General features: G+C 45.4%; 1 non-coding gene across 1 annotated transcript; it reads right to left on the bottom strand.

The window, feature by feature from the left end:
- Window positions 1-2,182: 2,182 nt before the first annotated feature.
- On the bottom strand, window positions 2,183-2,289 carry LOC125096541 (U6 spliceosomal RNA). The gene has a single exon (XR_007126225.1). It is a non-coding gene; the product is annotated as a U6 spliceosomal RNA (small nuclear RNA).
- Between the last annotated feature and the right edge of the window lie 9,737 nt (window positions 2,290-12,026).

Here is a 12,026-nt window from a genome sequence, read left to right as displayed (position 1 = left end):
AGGACCCTGGGATCATGACCTGAGCCAAAAGCAGAAGCCTAACAACTGAACCACCCAGGTGCCCCCTCCATATTTTTTTAAGTAGTGTATTTTTTTTTTTAAGATTTTATTTATTTGTCAGCACAGGCAGGCAGAGGCAGAGGGAGAAGCAAGCTCCCCACTGAGCAAGGAGCCAGATGTGGGACTTGATCCCAGGACGATGGGATCATGACCCAAGCCGAAGGCAGCCGTTCAAACAACTGAGCCACTCAGGCGTCCCTTAAGTGGTGTATTTTTTTGTTCTCAACATTTTTTTAATTATTATTTTTTATAAACACATAATGTATTATTAGCCCCAGGGGTACAGGTCTGTGAATCGCCAGGTTTACACACTTAATAGCACTCACCATAGCCCATACCCTCCCCAATGTCCATAATCCCACCACCCTCTACCTTCCCCCTCCCCCTCGCAACCCTCAGTTTGTTTTGTGAGATTTAGAGTCTCTCATGGTTTGTCTCCCTCCCTTCCTATCCCCAAAGCCCCCCATGTTGCATTTCCACTTTTTCATATCAGGGAGATCATATGATAGTTGTCTTTCTCCGATTGACTTATTTTGCTAAGCATAATAGCCTCTAGTTCCATCCATGTAGTCACAAATGGCAAGATTTCATTTCTTTTGATGGTTGCATAGTATTCCATTGTGTATATATACCACCTCTTCTTTATCCATTCATCTGTTGATGGACATCTAGGTTCTTTCCATAGTTTGGCTATTGTGGACATTGCTGCTATAAACATTCGGGTGCACATGCCCCTTCGGATCACTACGTTTATATCTTTAGGGTAAATACCCAGCAGTGCAATTGCAGGGTCATAGGGTAGCTCTATTTTCAACTTTTTGAGGAACCTCCATGCTGTTTTCCAGAGTGGCTGCACCAGCTTGCATTCCCACCAACAGTGTAGGAGGGTTCCCCTTTCTCCACATCCTTGCCAGCATCTTTCATTTCCTGACTTGTTAATTTTAGCCATTCTGACTGGTGTGAGGTGATATCTCATTGTGGTTTTGATTTGTGTTTCCCTGATGCCAAGTGATGTGGAGCACTTTTTCATGTGTCTGTTGGCCATCTGGATGTCTGCTTTGCAGCAATGTCTGTTCATGGTCTCTGCCCATTTCTTGATTGGATTATTTGTTCTTTGGGTGTTGAGTTTGCTAAGCTCTTTATAGATTTTGGATACTAGCCCTTTATCTGAAATGCCGTTTGCAAATATCTTCGCCCATTCTGTCAGTTGTCTTTTGGTTTTGTTAACTGTTTCCTTTGCTGTGCAAAAGCTTTTGATCTTGATGAAGTTGCAATATTTCATTTTTGCCCTTGCTTCCCTTGTCTTTTGTGATGTTCCTAGGAAGAAGTTGCTGCGGCTGAGGTCGAAGAGGTTGCTGCCCGTGTTCTCCTCAAGGATTTTGATGGATTCCTTTCTCACATTGAGGTCCTTCATCCATTTTGAGTCTATTTTCGTGTGTGGTGTAAGGAAATGGTCCAATTTCATTTTTCTGCATGTGGCTGTCCAATTTTCCCAACACCATTTGTTGAAGAGGCTGTCTTTCTTCTATTAGACATTCTTTCATGTTTTGTGGAAGATTAGTTGACCGTAGAGTTGAGGGTCTATTTCTGGGCTCTCTATTCTGTTCCATTGATCTATGTGTCTGTTTTTGTGCCAGTACCATGCTGTCTTGATGATGACAGCTTTGTAATAGAGCTTCAAGTTCGGAATTGTGATGCCACCAACTTTAGCTTTCTTGATCAATATTCCTTTGGCTATTCGAGGTCTTTTCTGGTTCCATATAAATTTTAGGATTATTTGTTTCATTTCTTTGAAAAAAATGGATGGGATTTTGATAGGGATTGCATTAAATGTGTAGACTGCTTTAGGTAGCATAGACATTTTCACAATATTTGTTCTTCCAATCCATGAGCATGGAACATTTTTCCATTTCTTTGTGTCTTTCTCAATTTCTTTCATGAGTACTTTATAGTTTTCTGAGTATAGATTCTTTGCCTCTTTGGTTAGGTTTATTCCTAGATATCTTATGGTTTTGGGTGCAGTTGTAAATGGGATTGACCTTAATTTCTCTTTCTTCTGTCTTGTTGGTGTAAAGAAATGCAACTGATTTCTGTGCATTGATTTTATATCCTGACACTTTACAAAAATATGGAATGCTTCACGAATTTGTGTGTCATCCTTGCGCAGGGGCCATGCTAATCTTCTCTGTATCGTTCCAATTTTAGTATATGTGCTGCTGAAGTGAGCACTTAAGTGGTGTATTTTTATGAAAGATTTCTATCATTATTACTGTAGAGAAATTTGAGACTATATAAAACAGAAGGAGGCTGATGAGCAAGAAAAAGCTAACTGCCTGAAATGAATTTCTTGTGAGGTGGAAAGAGGTGGGAGTCAGGACACAGATGGATTTTCTTGGACAGGAAGAGAAACCTTTCCCTGAATCCTTAGGAAGCCAGTGTGGTGGGATGTAGGCATGAAAAGCTGCCCATAGTATGTCAGTGAGTAGCAAAACAGAAAAACAATTTTACTGCTACTTCAGAAACAAGTAGACATAAGTGAGGAAAATCAAACTTATGCAAAAAATTAAAGTTTAAAACATGGAAGCTTAATAACTGGCGTCCATAGCGTGTAGCATGTAGAGGGGGTAACAGGCAACTGCATATCCGTGAGGTTTTAATCTCTAGAGCAGAATGTAATTTACCGATTTGGGAAGAAAATCACTTAGCACTCACAGGATCACCAAGGAAGAACCAATAGTTCATGTGCCAAATATCAAGGGCATTTGCTACTCAGAAGTGGGGGCTGGAGGTCAGCAGCGTGGGTGTCACTCAGGAGTTTTTAGAAGTGCGGACTCCCAGGATTCACCCTAGACCTACTGCATAAGCATCTACATTTTATTAAGATCCTCCGGGGATTCATGTGTGCATTAAAGTTTGAGAAGTGATCGGCTAGGGCACGACTCCATTCCCAGTGTGGTGTGGTGACATCTGTGCTTAGTAGGAGGGATGGAAGTGCCTATGGAGTTGGGGAAGTAAGTGGGCCTAATGGCGACAAGAGGTGGTCACAATGGCCCCCGGTGGCATTTTACTGAAACCTACATGAAATCAAAAGGGACAGAATGAAAAGAGACATTTTTTTTTTTTTTTGGTATAAAATCAATTGCTTTTTCCAGTAAGGCTGTGCTATGGACTGAATGCTTGTGTCCCTCAAAACTCGTGTGTTGAAACGAATCCCTAATGTGATAGTATTAGGAGATGGAGTCTTTGGGAAGTGATTAGGTCCTAAGGATGGAGATCTTGTGAGTGGGATTGTATAAGGAATAAGTGCCCTTATAAAAAGAGATATGAGAGCTGACCCTTTCTATTCTCTGCCTTGTCAGGAGAAGATGGCTACCTGTAAACCAGGAAGCAGGTGGCCCCACCCTCGCCAGACATTGGATCTTGCTGGCACCTTGATCTTGGACTTCTCAACCTCCAAAACTGTGAGGAATAAATGTCGTTTAAGTCACCCAGTCTGTGGTGTCTGTTATATTCTGCTCTGACAACCTCAGCTGAGGCTGGTTAGGTCAATGCAGTTAATAAAACTCATAGATGTAGATCCCCACTGCCTCTCCTCCTACAGACTAGTTGACACTGGCTGCAGGAAAACTGAACAGAGAGAGGCATGTTCTTTAAAGGCCAGCGTGAGCTAGCCTGGGGCCAGAGCCACACAGGCTATTAAAAAATCCTCTCCCGGCCTTTACCATGTCCCAAGGGAGGAGGAGAACAGGGAGTCAACCTAGGGTAGGCTTACCAGTACCAGATGGCTCTAGAGTTTGTCATATCCAGGTTATAAATCCAAATCCTAGATTCATGACCTGGATATTACACTTATGGACTGTGAGATCTTGGGTAAGTTATTTGACCTCTGTCTGCTTTGGTTTCCCAATTTGTAGAATGGGGATAATAGTATCTATGTCAATAAGTGGTGTTCCTTGTGAAGATGAACTGAGGTAATGCCCCTGAGGTAAAATGCCTAAGTAAGCATAGTGCTTGGGAAATGCTGTTGATATATTTTATTATTGTTATTATCATGAGGAGAGCTGTTGTCCTTGCTGGAATTGGAGGGGATGGAGATTGGCAGGTAGCTTGAGAAGAAGTAGTTTGGAAATAACTCTTGAGGGAATAAGAGAAGGAACTCATCAGGGACATTTAAGATGTCCCAAGGGAGGGGCAACTTGGTGGCTCAGTTGGTTAAGTATCTGTCTGTGGCCCAGGTCATGATGCCAGGGTCCTGGGATTGGCTCATGACAGGCTCCCTGTTCGGGTGGGGGTAGTCTGCTTCTCCCTCTTCCTCTGCCCTTCTCTGCAGCTCATTCTCTCTTTCTCAAATAAATAAAATATTTTTTAAAAAAAGATGTTCCATGGGATTGCAGGATATTCTCATATTGTTCAGCAGCCCAGGTAGATGGAAAATGTGTTCAGTTGGATCGATCTGCATGTATAACCGAAGAAGCGAGACGATTAGGGGATTGATGTGAGTTCAGTTGAAGTCTTGAAACTATAGATTCATAGTTCAAATCTTCAAATCATTTTAGAAAGAACTGGTGTCACTCAGCGATTCCAAGCACACTCTTCCAATTTTATTTCTCTGGAGATAGTACATGATTCTGCTTCAAATACTTTAATGAGAGATGCAGTCCAACACATTTTTATTTTCTTATGGGCATTTTTACATTTTCATTGCATTGAGTAATCTTGAACAAATGACCTATTTGACTTTTGAGTTGATGAAATCATACCTTTAAGGGGATTTGAGAAATGTATTGTCAAGTGTGTAAACAGTTCTGCAACTTAAGTCGCAAGGACTTCATTAGTTCATCTGTTTATTTGACATTTATTCATTTACTAAGTGCCGACTCTCACTAGGCTGGCTGCTGTACGTACAGGTGAAAAGGTCTTTCCCTGAAAGACAGAGGAGACACTATTGAAGTAACAGTAATAGAGAAGATGATACGAAAACAAAGCTGCAGGTCAAGTTCACAGTGAGTTCAGAGGACAGTGTGTCCTTCACACCAGAGGAGGAGGAGAGAGAGTGTGGTTAGGAGGGAGCTTGCAGCAGAAGGCGCACTCAAACTGAATTTTTGAGGGAAAAGTCCAAATTGCCCACAGGTGCTGCAAGGGAAGGATAAAGAACCTTGACAAAGTAGCAGCAGCTTAGATTATGTTTAAGAAAGTGTGGGCAGGTGGGCAGCCCTAGTGCTAATGAATAGTGGAAGATCAGATATAGCCCCAAGAAGTTCGGTCCAAGTATGTGGTATATCTGTTCACATCTGAATCTCTACCACCATGAAAAGTTCCTTCCTTATTAGGTACCCAATCTTCTTCACTGAACAAGGGAATGAATGAGATATATATTGGCTTCCGTTTACGGAAATCTTCCAAGGCCACTTTTTAAACTTTATAGGCAATGAATAACCACTAACAATTCACCACTCATTTATTCAAAGATATGTATTGAAGGTTTTAAAGGGAAATGGCACGCACTGAATCGTGTTACAGGGAGATTAGATTATCCCTAGGTTCATTTCCTTGATCCAAAGCAGAGATTTACATAAAGAGTTTATCCAGCAAGTGTTCTCAGAGCAGAACTGGTTCCACAAAGACACTCAGACTGATTCGGTCATGGCGCCCACCCAACACCCTTCTTTCCGCTCCTTCAATGGGACACTGGCCCCTTTGCCGGATTTTCCTCAACAGGAGCTCGCCACCACGGGATAGAGGCCAGTTGTGGAAGGAACTGGCAAAAACCTGGTTTCGTGTCCTTCAGATCACTTGCCTGTTTGCTTCTTTCCCTGAAAGTCTAATATTTGGGGGGGGGGAGTGGTGGTCCAGAGGGTATTAGAAAAGGATTTTTTAAAATATCACAAAGGGATCTGGAATAATCTGTCATTTTCAGGGGGGAAATGGTTTAAATAATGAACCTTCCAGAGATCATGGCTAATTTGACTTGCAGACTGAGGGGCTCCCTGGACGTTTTCCGGATGAAGAGTTGGGATGGATGAGCTGTCAGTGTGGCTTGTGGAGCGCGGCCCCGCGGCACTCTGGCCGGGCACCCCAAGAGATCACATGGGCGTGTCGTGACAAGGTAAGGAAACAGAAGCAGTTAATGTTCTGCAAATTTTAATGACATTTCTCTGTCTGCCCTGGAAATTCTATATGGATCCTATTTTTAATATTTCTCTTAGAAGAAAAGAAATCCTCTTTTTGCTCTAATAAGAAAAAGAAGTTTGTAATTAGATGCTAATGTTGTCATTCATCTCTGTCCAAGAAAGGCTATTAAAGGGGGTCAAGTTGTCTAGTCGCTTGGATGCAGTTACTGAGTTCAGTCCCTGGAGGGTTACCATAGCATGCCTGGGGTCAATCTCTTCCTTCAAGGTTTCAAGTGATTCGGGCTTCTAGAGGGGAAAAAAAGTGGCCTGAAAAGGGATGGATGCTAGTTGAGTATTATTTGACATTATCTTAGGTAAACAATGAAAGGGGATGGGAAAAAAAATCCTCTTTGAATGCAATGCTGTTCTCTTGTGTGTGGAAATTTTTGTCTTGCTAGTTTTATCAAGAGTCACTAAGTTAACAGGGGCCTAGCAGAGGAAAGGGAATCACTCCTGGTTTTGACAAGATCCTAAGAACAGTGAGGTATGGGCAAATAAAAATGTTGTCATGATTAGAACAATGGTGCTCAAAAAGAAAAATTATGAAATCTACATCCCTCCAATGAACCATTTAACAGCATGCCTTACATTTGATTAGTGCTTTATAATTTCCAAAACACTTACTTATTTGCTTGTTTGTTCCTTAAAACAAATGTATGAGGTAGACATTTGTTATGCCCATCGTATGCGGGAGAAAATGGAGGCTCTGTGAGGTTAAGGGGCAGTGCCATCATCTGAACCATGGCTGGTGTACCCCCAAGCCAATGGACTCGCCTTCCACTGACACACCTATTCAGTGTTATTTTTAAGTATTTTAACTATGGAAATCAGTTTTGACCCTGTTGTGGCGGACTAATGAGAAATATGTCTTTTTATTTATTTGACACACACAGAGAGAGAGAGATCACAAGTAGGCAGAGAGGCAGGCAGAGAGAGAGAGGGGGAAGCAGGCTCCCCGCTGAGCAGAGAGCCCGATGCGGGGCTCGATCCCAGGACCCCGAGATCATGACCTGAGCTGAAGGCAGAGGCTTAACCCACTGAGCCACCCAGGCGCCTCTGTCTTTTTTGTTTGTTTTGTTTTGAGGGGTGTTATGTTCTTACAAACTCCTGTAGAACGGATAAGGTCAAAGAAGTTACCAAGAGACCAGGAGAATGGAAAACCTTATTAGCGGGTATAGAAATAAATGCATATTTGATGTTTGAGAGTGAACTAAAAGGAAAGAAAAAAACAGAAAACTTTTGCCGAAAGGCTCTTCGAAGGGAAAACATGTGACTTACTGAAAGATGAAGCACCACACGGAAATGAGATAATGAAAACCTATAAATATGAATGCCTGCCTGCGCGCGAATCTGACAAAACGGCTTCCGTGAGGTCGAGCGACATCCCCCGCGCGGAGGGAAAACGGGGGGAAGGAGCACCACGTGTGAAGCATCTCTGCTAGGCTGAGTGTCAGACGCCGCGGGCGGTCCCTGGGGCTCTCGTCTCTCGCTCCGTCTTTCTCCCGCCTCGCGCCGCAGATCTGGTCACGGCAGACCTTCACCGGCGACCCGCCGGCTCCCTTAGCCCGCGCACCGTTCGTTCGCCTGCCGGGGGCTGGAGATGGGAACCTCGCACGCCGCGCGGCCACGGCCAGCGGCTCAGCCGGCCTTTCCGCCCAGGGGCCGCCCCCGGAATTCCTTCCGCGCTCCTCCGTCCTGACCCCGGGCTCGGACGCGCTCCCGGGCAGTGAGAGGAGCCGACCCCCGGGCCCGCACCGCGCGGGCGGGCAGAGGAGGGCAGCCGGGCCGCTGCGAGCGAGCTCACCCCAGAATTCAGCTCCCCGCTTGCCTGGCCACGGGCTTCTGGGCCTCTCTGCCCCGGCGCCGACGCTCGCCGCTCTCGGCTCTTCCGCGGTTCTCGGGCTCTCTCGGCTGCGCCGGGAACCGGCCGGTCTCCCGCACCCGGCGCGCACCCGTGTCCTCCCGCTGCCCAGGCTGCCCGCTTGCTCGCGCGTCTCCGCCCGCGCTCGGGGAAGGGCGGGAGCCCACGGGCGGGGCCGACGCCTGCCGCGGCCCTGCTGCGTGCCGGGGGCTCGGCGGGTGACAGCGCCCCTTCGAGGATTCCCGCAGCCGTGTGAGCGCTCCGGGCAAGGCAAGCGGGCGGGCACGTTCCTAAGCAAATAAGTCTTCGGTATGAATTGACGAGATGCGAAAATGTCCCATGTCATCGTGCGGCTGAGGAAATCGTACAAACCGCGGTTCCGTGAAAAGCTTTGTTCAAAAAATTCTGTTTCCTGCACCCTTCTTAGCTCCGGACAGGGGGCAGCAGAGTCCGGGAGACGGAAAGTGGGCCGCTCGCAACGGGTGGTTTGCAAAACTTGGGAGTCAAACCTTTAAGGATTTTCAGCAGAAACCAGCCCTTGATATCAGACAAAGCTCACTGCGGATTAAAGACTTGAAGGTAGAGACCAGCTTTTGTTAACGCAATATTCTTTGAAGGCACTACAAATGGTTTACTGTTTGTTTCTTTTAGGGAAAAACAGTTTATTTTTATTATTATTTTTTTAAATGCAAATAGCCATCTCCCTCACTTCATTGCTGGGTAGGAAAAACTCAGTCTTCCTTTGTGTTTCTCCTTTACTACTCACACACAACACTTCACCCTGGACACGTCTGATCACCAAACGTGTGTGGGTTTCCCCCACCAAGCAGTTCTCTGTGAGACCAGCTTGTGTCCTATAATTCTCTGAAAGTGTCTACCAGGAGTTAGCATAGACCCCATAGGTTAAGGATTCAGTCCCACAAAATACTCTCCCCGCCGCCACACACACTTTAGATGCCAGATTCGAGTGCCAGATTGTTACCATATTTCTGACCTACTGGCTATAAATCAACATCCCCACAAACCCCTTCCTGAGATCAATAATTTGCTAGAAATGCTTACTTATATTACTGGTTTGTGATAAAAGGATGTGATAAAGGACACAGATGAACATCTAGATGGAAGAGATGCATGGGGCAAGGCACGTGGGAAGGGGCACGGAGCTTCTCCACCCTCTCCCAGAACACCGCTCTCTGGCACCTCTCCGGGTTCACCAACCTGGAAGATCCCCAAGTCTTGTGCCTTTGGGACTTTTGTGGAGGCTTCATCATGTAGTCATGCTCGATCATTAACTCCATTTCTAGCTCCTCCTCCCTTCCTGGGGGATAGGGGATGGGGCTGAAGGTTCTAAGCATCTAGTTATGACTTGGTCTTTCTGATGACCGGCCCCCCCTTTAGAACAAAAGATGATCCCATCACCTAGGAAGTGCCAAGAGATATAGGAACTCTCTGTTAGAAACTGGGCTCAAAGACCAAATATTATAGCAAAAGGTGTTCCCTGGGGCTCCTGGGTGGCTCAGTGGGTTAAGCTTCTGCCTTTGGCTCAGGTCATGATCTCAGGGTCCTGGGATCAAGCCCTGCATTGGGCTCTCTGCTCAACCTCTCTCTCTGCCTACTTGTGATCTCTCTCTGTCAAGTAAATACATAAAATCTTTTTTAAAAAGGTGATCCTAGTGCTCTTATCACTTATGAAATTACTAAGTTTTAGGAGTTCTGTGTCAGGAATAAGGGGCAGAGGCCAATATATATATATATTTACATACATATGCACATACATATGTAAATTATTTTACATTTTCATACATATGTAAATAAATGTATACATATATATATTTACAAGGTCTTAAGAAAGTACAGTGCCTATTTTTTGCCAGGGACTTATAAAATGATGCTAAGCCATGAGATATTTCTAGTTGGTATTAGGGAAAATGTCAACATTGGTAAATTATTACCAGATGCTGTGGTTAATCCTCCCTCACTCCACCTTGGGAAAAAAAAGACATAGAGTAAATAAGAAAAAACAAAGCATAATGAAAGCAATTGAGATAACTACAGCCAATAGCCAGAGCCTCAGTTGTCCCTCCCCTGCCCATTCTGAAATGAGTCCTTTGGTGTCGGTCCCATGCCGCTCGCAACTTTCTGTGTTAGTAACCGGTGTGTGGCCTGGCATGTGGCAGGGAGGTGCTCAGCAAACTTGTGTGGTTGAACAGACACTCTGGCCTGATCATCTGTAACTTCTCCAGGGGACTATCTGAGTTGTGTATCACATCTGGTTTTCCCATAAATACATGCGGGTGAGGAATTCGTACTAAGAAACATGATCACTGTAGGCGTATACTATCCCAGGTCTAACTTTAGGGACTCTGTTAATGTGTCTGTTTGCCTTCCTCCCTCCCTCCCTTCCTTCCTTTCATCCTTCATTAATTTTAAGTAATCTCTATGCCCAACATGGGGCTCAAACTCACAGCCCTGAGATCAAGAGTCACATACTCTACTGACTGAGCCGGCTGGGTGCCCCAATGTGTCATTCTTTAAAATGATGCAAAAATGAGCAGGCGATAGAAAATGGGCAAGATTCCATGCGATTGTCTGGTAGGTTTGCGCAGGTAAGAAACAGGCAGGTGAGTTGGGTCTAGTTGGGAGAACCTTGTCCCACAGCCACACGGTCATCCTGAAATCAGGAATACAAAAGAAGATTGCAAGGTATCCTAAAGTCCTCTGATGTCCTCCTCCCTCTTAGTCTAGAAATCAGCTCTAATTTTCAACTCTCCCTCTTTCCAGAGTGCTGTAGTGTCTTCGTTCCATGGGGCTTTCCATCTTCTTACTACGTCGATGATTAGACCTTTGTCCTTGGTCCCTGTCTGTTAAGTTCTCTTCAGAATTTTCAGAGGCAGATTTCAAAAGTGGGCTCTTGCTAATTTAAAGAGCCTGGCCATTTCTTTTAATAATCACTCAGGGCCTCTTATACTGACTTCACCTTTTTTTTTTTTTTTTTTTTTTTCATTTGCTTAACAGCTTCAGATGATTCATCCTGTTTGCAGAGACAGCGATTCTCTTAAGGGTCAGGACAGGTATTAGAAGTCTCTCCTAGTGGATGAGTTAGATGAGACTCAGAGAGGGGATGTTCTGGGCCTGTTGGTCACCGAGATTGTTAATGGTAGAACTGGGATGAGGATACCCTTATCCAGACTGCTCTGGAGCAGCTCGTGGTGCTCACTCATCACTGGGGCCTGGGTTAGCAGTAGGGTGGGGGAGATTCTGAAATAGGGGATGGAGGGAAGGTGTGTGTGTGTTTGAGCTTAGCACAGTGCCTGGCTTAGTGCTGTCTTCCATACGTGGCAGACTGCCATGGGGTGTCCCGACCATGGGATGAGTAGAGAGCAAGGAGGATATTCACAGAAAGGGATATGGGCAGGGACATATGCAAGAAGATCGAGATCAGGGGAATAGTCTTCCAGAGGCACAGAGAATTTGGGGGTATCTTTTACTGGGCGAGGATTTATGTGATTAAAAAAAAAAAAAGATATTCCTTATTTATTTGATAGAGAGCACAAGCAGGGGGAGCAGCAGGCAGAAGGAGAGGGAGAAGCAGGCTTCCTGCCAAGCAGGATGCCCGATGCAGGGCTCGATCTCAGGACCGGGATGGTGACCTGAGCCAAGCGGATGCTTAGCGGACTGAGCTGCCCAGGCGCCCCAATTTATGTGCTTTACATTATTCAGTTGCCACCACAGCCTTGGAAGTAGGCATCACTACTCCCACTTCTGAGATGGGACTTCTGGGTCACGGGACAATCAAGTAATTCCCCGACTAGCTGCACCGAAGACCTCTTAGGACATCATCCACGTGAAGCCCCGTGTGAATGAAGCCCCCTGGGGTGACGCAGTGTCACACGGCTATTAAGAGGCCGAGTCCAGAGTCACACCGGGGCTGTTGG

Source organism: Lutra lutra, chromosome 3 (assembly GCF_902655055.1).
Source record: "Lutra lutra chromosome 3, mLutLut1.2, whole genome shotgun sequence".
In the NCBI taxonomy this organism is placed as follows: Eukaryota; Metazoa; Chordata; class Mammalia; order Carnivora; family Mustelidae; genus Lutra; species Lutra lutra.
This window is presented reverse-complemented; position numbering and strand designations above follow the sequence as displayed.